This window comes from Hordeum vulgare, chromosome 7H (genome assembly GCF_904849725.1).
Source record: "Hordeum vulgare subsp. vulgare chromosome 7H, MorexV3_pseudomolecules_assembly, whole genome shotgun sequence".
Classification (NCBI taxonomy): Eukaryota; Viridiplantae; Streptophyta; class Magnoliopsida; order Poales; family Poaceae; genus Hordeum; species Hordeum vulgare.
In genome coordinates, this window is record NC_058524.1 from 368,319,377 (window position 1) to 368,330,516 (window position 11,140).

Here is an 11,140-nt window from a genome sequence, read left to right on the forward strand (position 1 = left end):
ATACATATCGGTATGCCATGCGTACGTGTGTCTTACTTGGTATGTATGGGGTTCGAATACCTAGTCGTGAACTTTAGTAGCACTCCTTACAAGGAAATGCCCCTTTGTGATCCAATGAGCCTTGGTAGTTTTCTACTGCTCCGGACACATTGGTTGACCGGCATGTGTCCTTCTTAGCTGTTGTGTCTGTCCCCTTTGGGGAAATGTCACGCGATGTAATGGAGTCTTTGTAGCTTGCTACGACTCGTCTACATTCGCTGATGACCGACACCTCTTTGTTGGGTCATGTATGCCTGTCCTTGTGCGGTACTGCCACTTTGGTTTATGACTAGACATGTCGATCCGGGTTCTTTGACATTGGATTGCTAGCGACGCTATCGCATACGTGAGTCAAAAGACGCAAACGGTCCCGGCTAAGGTAAGGCTGCAGCCGTGGAGTTAACCGTGCGTGAGACCACAAAGGGATGCGATGTGTTACAGGCTGGATTCCTATGGCTTAGGATCGGGGTCCCGACACATCTAGTGTATTGAGTTCATGGAGAAACGTAGTAATGCCTTAAGAACAATGACATGATGTGGACAAGATCTATTCATATAGGAATCGACGCCATCGTTTTATCCTTGATAGCAATGATACATGCGTGTCATGTCTCTTTCTGTTAGTGCGATTGAGCACCGCAAGGTCGAACCCATGACAAACCACCTCTTCCCATTGCAAGATAAAACACAAATATCAAAAAAGAAATACGAGGCTACAATAATCAAGCATGAATATGTTTTCATAGATCTGATTATAAACTCACAATTCATCGGATCCCAACAAACACACCACAAAATAAAGAGTTGCATCATAAGGATCTCGAAGATACCATTGAATTGAGAAACTAAACGAGAGGGAAAGCCATCTAGCTAATGCCTATAGACCCGTAAGTGTGATATGAACTACTCACGCATCATCGGAGGAGCACCGATGAGGATGGTGAACCCCTCCATGATCATGTTCTTCTCCGGAACAGGCTCTAGATTGGATTTCGTGGCCCTAGAACTTGCGGCGACTGAAAGGATTTTCCGTCGACTCCTCTAGTTTGTTTTTAATATTTGTGTATTTATAGATCTCATAGGCGGTGGATGAGGTTCTCGATGGCCTTAGTAGTCACTAGGCCGCGAGGGGCCTTTGGCGCGCCCTGATGTCTAGTGGGCCCCCTTGGCATCGTTTGCTCCTCATTCATGGCACCCAACTTAGCTTCTGGTCCAAAAAAGTCTCCATAAAATTTCATGGAAATTGGACCCCATCTGATATGGATTTTCTGTGAAGAAAAAAAACAGCAAAAAAAAGCAACTCGCACTAGGCACTATGTCAATAGGTTAGTCCCAAAAAATGATATTAAGTTGCTATAAAATGATCATAAAACATCCAATAATGATAATATAACGGCATGGAACAATCAAAAATTATATATACGTTGGAGATGTATCAACATCCCCAAGCTTAATTCCTGCTCGTTCTCGAGTAGGTAAATGATAAAAACAGAATGATTGATGTGGAATGCTGCCTCACATGTTCATCATATTGTTTTTCTTTCATCCCAGACATATGGACTTATAGATGATGCAAAGCAATAGTCTATAATTTGACATGAAAATATCAATACTCAAGCATATCAACAAGCAACCAGGTCTTTCAAAATATCAGTGCTAAAGAATGTTACCCTAACCCATCATGCTCTATCATTGATCCATTCATGCAACACACTCAAATATTAACTACATCCAATGCTCAAGTATGATAATGGTGTTCCTTAGTTGTTGCTTTATAGGAGAATATGGAGTCTTAAATTAAAAATAAAAATTGCATAAAGTAAATAGATAGGCCCCTCGCAGAGGGATGGGGGATTTGTAGAGGTGCCATAGCTCAAAGTGAAAAACTTAGAGATAATTTTTTTAGGGTGGCATGGTCTTCTTGTCAACGAGAACGACTAAGAGTCGAGTATCCTCCATGCCAAACAAATTATAGGCGGTTCCCAAACCGAAAATAAATTGCATTACTTTTTCCACCGTTCTTTCACATTCCAGGGCTAGTCGTATCCATGGGTGCCGTCCATACCAACACTTCCCAAGGAATTTATTATTTGGCAACATAATTTTTTGTTTCTTTTTTGGACTGGGCATCCCTATTCATGCCATACTCTCGTGCAATGATAAGTGAATAAACACTCATATTGAGAATAACCTATTTAACATGGAAGACACCGCCCCTCGTCGCTTCATGAGCGGTACGGGCACACACAAAAAAATTATTTTGAACATTAGAATTGGCACTTGCAAATTTACATGCAACGACATTGAATTACCGCATATAGATAGGTATGGTGGACTCATTTGGCACAACTTTGGGTTTAGGATTTTGATGCACAAGCAGTATTCTCACTTAGTACAAGTGAAGGCTAGTAATAGATTGAGAAGCGCCCAACAAAGGAACAAAAAACATCATAAGTGAACATTAAACATAACTAACAACAAATAATGCAACACAAGTAGGATGTAATTTCATAGATTAATTATCGACTTCATGTGCATGCATAGGGAATCAAAACCTTAACACCAATATTCTTACTACAGCATAATTACTCATCAACATAACTCACATATTATTATCTTTATATCGCAAACATCCAATAATCTTCAAGAAAGTTTTTATTATATCTTTCTTGGACATTCATCACTTTGGGACTAAGTTTCTTCTAAAGGAATTGTCAATGCAAATAACAAGCTCTCGAACAAATGTAAGTGAAGAACGAGAGCACAAGTTTCTTCTAAATTTTTCAACTCTCGAAATTATATAAGTGAAGCAAGAATGTATTTCTTCAAAATGTGAGAAACTCTCAAATTAATATAGGTAAAGCATGAGAGTAAATTTCTTCAAAATAACAGCACCACCGTGCTCAAAAAGATATAAGTGATGTACTTGAGTAATTCTATGGCTCAAAAGTTTTTTGAAGTGAAGCATAGAGAGCGATTGTTCTAACAAATCATATCATAATTTAGCTCTCTCAAATGGGTGTGTCTAGCAAGGTTTATTTTGATAAACTATCAAGCAAATAAAGCGAAGACACAAATGATACAAGACGTTCCAAGCAAAACTCATGATATGTGATGAATAAATTTATAGTTCCAACTAAAATTACCGGTGGTTTCTAGAAGAAAGAGGGGATGTATTACATCCGGGGCATCCCCAACCTTAGCCTCTTGGTGCTCCTTAGATATTGCCTTAGGGTGCCATCGGTCATCCCCAAGCATAGGATTTTGTCACTACTTATTCTTTCATCCATCGTGATCTCACTCAAAACTGGAAAACTTCAATTACAAAAAAGTAAACAAAATTTTCATGAGATTTGTTAGTATAAGAAAACCAAACTTTACTATAGGTACCATTGAATAACTATTCCAATTTTTTCGTTTTATTATACCTACTGTATTCTAACTTTACCATGTCTTATGCACCCCGATATAAACCATAGAATCGTTAAAATAAGCACATAACGCAAAGAAAACAAAATTTGTTAAAAAATAGAAGAATTTGTAAATATTCGAAATTTACTTATACTTATGTAACTTGAAAAATTCTGAAAAATTAGGACGATGTAGGGAATTTGTATATTAATCTTGTGTAAACAATCAGACACTTTTGGCATATTTGTGATATTTATGTTTTTTCTACTGGACGCAAAAGTTTCTGTTTTTCAACAGGATTAAAGCAACTAACACCCGCATGACCCCAAAGGCTTTCCTTGGAATAAATACTAAATAAAACAAAAAACACAATTATGACAGTAGCTTTATTATGAAAACACTCAAAGAATAGAAAGAAAAAGTGAAAATAATTTTTAGTCATTGGGTCGCCTCCCAACAAGCGCCATCGTTTTACGCCCCTAGCTAGGCATATAGCATAAATTTTGAGTGATGTTATCCTTAGCAATTTATTCATAGGTTGCCCTCACGATTGACTAATATGGTAATTTAATTATAGTTCTAGGGAAGTGTTCCATGCCTTTTCTTAGTGGAAAATGAAATTTAATATTCACATCTATCATATCAACCACGCCCCCTATGCTACGGAAGAACGGTCTACCAGGAATTATTGGACAAGACGGATTGCACTCAGTATCAAGAACAATAAAATCTATGGGAACATAATTCCTATTTGCAAGAATATGAACATCACTAATTCTTCCCATAGTTTTTTATAGTAGAATCTGCCAAGTGCAACTTGAGAGAACATTCTTCAATATTGGTGAGACCAAGCACATCACATAGAGATTTCCGACTTGTGGAATCACTAGCACCCAAATCACATAAAGCATAGCACTCAAAATTCTTAATTTTGATCTTAATGGTGGGTTGCCATTCATCATGTAATTTTCTAGGAATTGAAATCTCTAGCTCTAACTTTTCTTCCAAATCTTTTATCACCGCATTCGAAATGGTGTTAGTAAAAGCTTTATTCTGTTCATAGGCATTGGGTGAATTTATAATAGATTCTAACATATAAATATACTAAATCAAAGAGAAGCTATCAAAATTAAAAAAAATTGCAATCCGAAATAGTGCATCACTAGCTAAAGTTTTGACATCTTCAATGCCACTTTTATCAAATTTTTCAATAAGATTTTCACCCTTCAAATCATGGGAACGCCATATAGCTAAAGTTGACACTTCTTTAGTTCCATCATCATTAATTTTAACATTACTAAACATGGAATCAATAGAAGAAACACCAATCATTTTAATTTGTTCATCAATTTTATGAAAGCAACCGGGAAACACTCTTTCTAGAAATTCTCTCTTAGCTCTAAGCATAGCGGTTCTCTTCTTACTTTCATCTATGGAAACATATAAAGCTTTAATTGATTCATTAATATCAACCCCAGGAAAAAATTATTCTTCAGATTTTCTACGTCATGCAAAATTTTATTAATTTTTCTTGACATATTATCGATCTTATTCAACTTTTCTTCTATCGTAGTATTGAAAGCCTATTGCGCATGGATAAATTCCTTAATATTACTCTCAAGATCAGAGGGTATCCTAGCATTATTATTATGAGAATTACCTTAATTATTTGAAGAACTTCGAGGATACGACCTAGGATTAAAATTGTTCCTATGAGTATTATTATTAAAATTGTTTTGCAAGACAATATTCACATTTACGGGATTATTATTTTGCTCAATGAAAGTAGACAAAGGCACATCATTAGGATCAACAGGAGAATGCTTACCGGCAACCAATTTCATAAGAGCATCAAATTTTTCACTCAAAGCACCAATTTCTTCAATAGAATTAACTCTTTTACTAGTAGGGTCTCATTTGGTATGCCATTGTGAATAATTACCCATAATATTGTCAAGAAATTTAGTAGCATCACCCAAAGTAGTTTCCATAAAAGTACCACCCGCGGTGTAATCTAAAAGATTTCTAGAAACCAAATTCAATCCCGCATAAAAAAATTGTATCATCATCCACAAATTAGAACCATGAGTTGGGAAATTTATTATCATCAATTTCATCCTTTTCCAAGACTGGGCAACATGCTCATGCTCAGGTTTTTTAAAATTCATAATCTGATTTCTATAAGAAAGGGAGGAAAATACTTTGTGATAAAAGCATCTTTGCACTTGTTCGAAGAATCAATAGACTTTCGTGGCAAAGATGAAAACTAAATTCTAGCACGATCACGCAAAGAGAACAAAAATAATTTCAGCTTGATTAATATCATTTTCCACATCTTTCTTATTTTGCATATCACACAATTCTACAAAAGTGTTTAGATGGGACGCGACATCCTCATTAGGAGTGCCGCAAAATTAATCCTTCATAACAAGATTCAACAAAGCGGCATTAATATCATAAGACCTCATACTAGTGGCACGAGGAGCAATCGGGGTGATAATAAAATTGTTCTTATTGGTATCAGAAAAATCACACAACTTAGTGTTTTCTTGAGTCATCGTGACTACGCAAGCAAGAACACAAGCAAACAAGAGATACAATGAGAAAATTGCAAAAGGAAAGAAAGCAAATAAGAAGGTAAATTTTTGTGAAGTGGGGGAGACGAAAACAAGAGTGAAATGTCAAATAATGTAATTGCAAGGAGATGAAATTTGTGTGTAGGAAGCACATAGATCTTGACTTGATCTTCCCCGCCAACGACGCCGGAAATATTGCTTAGTCTTGCTGATGTGTTGGTTTCCCTCCAAGCTTAGAGGGTGATGTGGCACCGCGATGACAAGTATTTCCCTGAGTGAAGAAACCAAGGTATCAATCTAGTAGGAAGACCCACAAGACTATGTAAGCAGCACCTTCACATAAATAGCAAATCCTCACAACCCAATATGTGGAGGGGTTGTCAATCCCTCGTGGGTAAATTAAGGATAGATTGATAGATTCAAATAAGAGTCATAGCAAATAGAACGCAACAAGGTTTTTTTTTGATAATATAGATCTAAAAACAAAAGAGAAAATAAAGGAGAAACACAAATAGAAAAGTAGATATTGCAAATAGATGATGTGAAGTAGACCCGGGGGCCTTAGGTTTCACTAGTGGCTTCGCAAGACAAATAGAAAACGATGGGCTGACAAATTACTATTGTGCAGTTGATAGAAGAGAAAATAATTATGATGATATTCAAGACAATGATCATATATAGAAGCATCACATCCAAGATAAGTAGACGACTTCTTCCTACAACTACTTCTATTACTCCACACATCGACCGCTATCGAGCATGCATCTAGTGTATTGAGTTCATGGAGAAACGAAATAATGCCTTAAGAAAGATGAAATGATGTAGACAAGATCTATTCCTGTAGGAATAGATCTCACCATTTTATCCTCAATAGCAACTATACATGCGTGTCATGTATCTTTCTGTCACTAAGATTGAGCACCACAAGATCGAACCCATCACAAAGCACCTCTTCCCATTGCAAGATAAGAGATCAAGTTGGCTAGAAAAACCAAATATTGGAGAAGAAATACGAGGCTATAATAATCAAGTATGAATATGTTTTCATAGATCTAATCATAAACTCACAATTCATCGGACCCCAACAAACACACCGCAAAAGAAAGAGTTGCATCATATGGATCTCCAAGAGACCATTGTATTGGGAAAAATATGAGAGAGAAAGACATCTAGCTACTACCTACGAATGCGTAGGTATGATATGGACTACTCACGCATCATCGGAGGAGCACCAATGAGGATGGTGAGCCCCTTCATGATCGTGTTCCTCTCTAGAACGAGTTCTAGATTGGATTTTGTGTCTTTGGAACTTGCAGGGGCTGGAACGATTTTTTGTCGACTCCAGTAGGGTTTTTTGAATATTGAGGTATTTATAGAGCTCAAAGGCTGTGGAGGATGTGTCAAGGGGCCCACTAGACATGAGGCCACGCTAGGGGCCTTTGGCGCACCCTAATGTCTAGTGCCCCCCCTTGGGCCTCGTCTGCCGCTCATTCATGGCTTCCAAGTTTCCTTCTGGTCCAAAGAAAATCTTCGTAAAGTTTCATGGCAATTGGACCTCATCAGATATGGATTTTCTGCGAAGGAAAAAATAGGAAAAAGTAGCAACTGGCACTAGGCACTATGTCAACAGGTTAGTCCCGACAAATGATATAAAGTTGCTATAAAATGATCATGAAACATCCAAGAATTATATTATAACAGCATGGAACAATCAAAATTATAGATACGCTGGAGACGTCTCAATACTATCAAAAGGGGATGCGCTATCTATGATGATCTTGTTGCTCAAGTGCTTAGAGTTAGCCACCTAAAACCCTCATGAAATTCTCCCATAATATATTTTGTCCAAGAACCAAGTCCAAATTTGGTGCCACCAACATTTTCAAAATCAACCATACTAAGTTTTACTGTAGACAGAATCCAGAGCCAACGCAACCATCTCGGCGCAACCTAGTTTGACTTCGGTGCAACCAAAAAATCATGACTAACTCCCTAATAGCTATTTGCTGAAAATCATAATTTACTATTTTTGCAATTCAGTGCCACCCAGTTTGCGTAACTACCTAGGCCAGCTAAATCGGGCTCGAGATTTATATATCGGTTTCACTAAAACACAAAAAGTTGCCACATTTAGCACTAGTCGGTGCAACCGAGTTTTCACTTCGGTTTGATCCAAGCTGGGCAATAATATTGTAACGGTTGGATTTTTAGAGATGCCTATATATATATATATATCCCTCCACCTGTCTCTCAGTCACAGAGAAAGCACTCAGAACAAGCCAACACTTGCCCCATCTTTTTCTGTGAGAGAACCACCTACTCATGTGTTGACATCAAGATATTCCACTCCAACCACATGAATCTTGATTTCTAGCCTCCCCAAGTTGCTTTCCAACAAATCATTCTCTTCTACCAAAGCCAAATCTATGAGAGAGTGATTGAGTGTTTAAGAGACTATCTTTTGAAGCACGAGAGCAAGTAGTTCATCATACATACCACATCCGTCTCCTAGATTGGTTAGGTGTCACTTGGGAGCCACCGACTTCGTGTGGAGTTGAACCAAGATGATTGTATGAGCAAGGAGATCGCCTACTTCGTGAATATCTACCCCGAGTGAGGCTAGTCCTTAGTGGACATAAGTCATGGTGGAATAGACAAGGTTGCTTCTTTGTTGACCCCTTGTGGGTGGATCCCTCCGTGGAATTTGGTGATCGTTACCCTCCATGGGTGTAAGTCTCCATCATTGTGCACGTACAATAGCACCACCTATCGAAACCAAGCCAAAAATCTCTGTGACATCTTGGCGTTTGATCTTCCTTTCTCCACTCCTTACTTTCATGTGCATGTCTTTACTTTCCGCTGCTATAATCGTTGACTTGCATGTGTAGGGTGTGCTAGACTTGTTAGAATTGCTAAAATCTGCCAACCATTAAAATTAGTAAAAGGTTAGGTTTTTATTTGGTCAACTAGTCTATTCACCCCTATCTATAAGTCCCTTCAATGATACCACAATTGGTTTCACAACTTTAGTCTCCATATCTCTGGTTTCATCACCATTGGAGCAAGATGGATGTGTCTAGTTTGGCGAGTCTTAGTTGTAGAGTGCATATTCACAATGGGGAGTTCTATAGTCAATGGAAAGCTCAGACGCTTGACATATTTGATGCATTTGATTTGAAAAAGTATGAAATTAATGATAATAAATTGCCTTACTCATGGTTTAAACTTATGAATGATTATCCAAAACTTCTATGTCGGACTAAACTTTGTATCTAGAAATCTTATAGATTATGCCGCGGGTAGTACCTTCATGGAGGTGACCTTAGGAGAGGACACCAAACTTCTTTACAACATCATCAACAACTACTCCCAATGGCATACCAAAATAGTTCCAATTGGTAAGAAGGTAAACTTTGTTGAGGAAATAGCTACCATGAGTGAAAACATTGATGCTCTTATGAATTTGGTTGCTAATAAAAATTCTCATGTTTTATACTAATGGCATTCTATTCTCTACCTTGATTGAGAAAATTTATAATGCCATTTATGTGGATTTTATTTCATGAAATAATTTTAACAACAATCTAGATAGGGGTAGATTCAATGTTAGGCCATATCTCGTTAACTCTTCTAATGTTTATGGCAACTCTTATGGTAATTCCTATGGAAATCATTCTTCCAATAATAGTAAGTTATCCTCTGATCTTGAAAATACCATTAAATAATTCATTAATTCTCAAAAAGTTTTCAACACTATGGTAGAGGAAAAGTTGCATAATATCGATGTTTTGGCTAGGAACAGGGATATAATTGCTCTGGATGTAGAAACTCTTAAAGGTAAAACTTTTCCACCAAAACATGGCTTTAATGATACTATTAAATCTATTCAAATATCTCTGAATGAAAGTAGGGATAGGACCGCTAAGTTGAAGGCGAAGCGGGAATTCCTAAAAAGGCTCTTCCACCCGGTTTTTACCGAAATCATGACGAAGATCTTAAAGTGTTGGTACTTCTCCTATTGAATCATTGTTTAATTCTATGAATATGGGTTATAATGGGACTTTAGATGAGTTAACTCTAGTTAGAGAGTGTCCTAATTGCTTGGAGGGTGATGATTCTAATGGTAAAACTAAAAAAGTGGGTTCGGAGAGGTCAAAACTTTAACTAGTGATGTGCACACTATCTTGGATGACAAGGGCTTTAATAATGATAATATCTATTTTATTGAATGTATTTCCTTTCTACAATCCATTATTATCTCACCCAATGCTTACGAACAAAATAAAGCTTTTACTCAACATATACTGGAAGCTATGGTAAAAGCCTATGATGAAAAACTTGAGCTAGAATTCTCTATTCCTAGAAAATTGTATGATGAATGGGAACCAACTATTAAAATTAATATCAAAGAATATGAATTCAATGTCTTGTGTGATGTTTCAACTATACCTAAATCCTTATGTGATGTTCTTTGTCTTACTAATATTCATGAGTGTTCCCTTAATCTACATCTTGCTGATCTTACTATAAAGAAACCTTTTGGAAGAATAAATGTGGTTATTATAATTGCTAATATAAATTATGTTCCTCTAGATTTATATTTCTTGATATTTATTGCAACCCAACTTCTGCAATAATACTTGGGAGACCTTTTCTACGAACTATATGTACATTAATTGATATGAAAGAGGGAAATATACAATTCCAATTCCCATTGAGGAAAGGTATGGAACACTTACCTATAAATAGAGTGAAACCATGCTATGAGTTTATCACACGAGCTACTTATGGGTGGAGTGTCAAATATGACAACACTTGAACCATTTGCATTATGCTTAGCTAGGGTCGCAAAATAATAGTGCTAGTTGGGAGGCAACCCAATGTTATGTTCATATTTTTGTTTTTACTTTCTGTTTGTGTGTCATGATATTATTTTTGCCTCTTTAATAATTATGTTTTTGTGTCTAAATTAGTGTTTGTGCCAAGTAAAGCATTTGGGATGATTTGGATAATAGTAGAATTGATGAAGTGCAAAAACAAACTTTAGCGTCCAGTGCAAAATTTCTTGGATTTTACTAGAATTTCTTTTTAATCTAAAATATTTACACAGTATT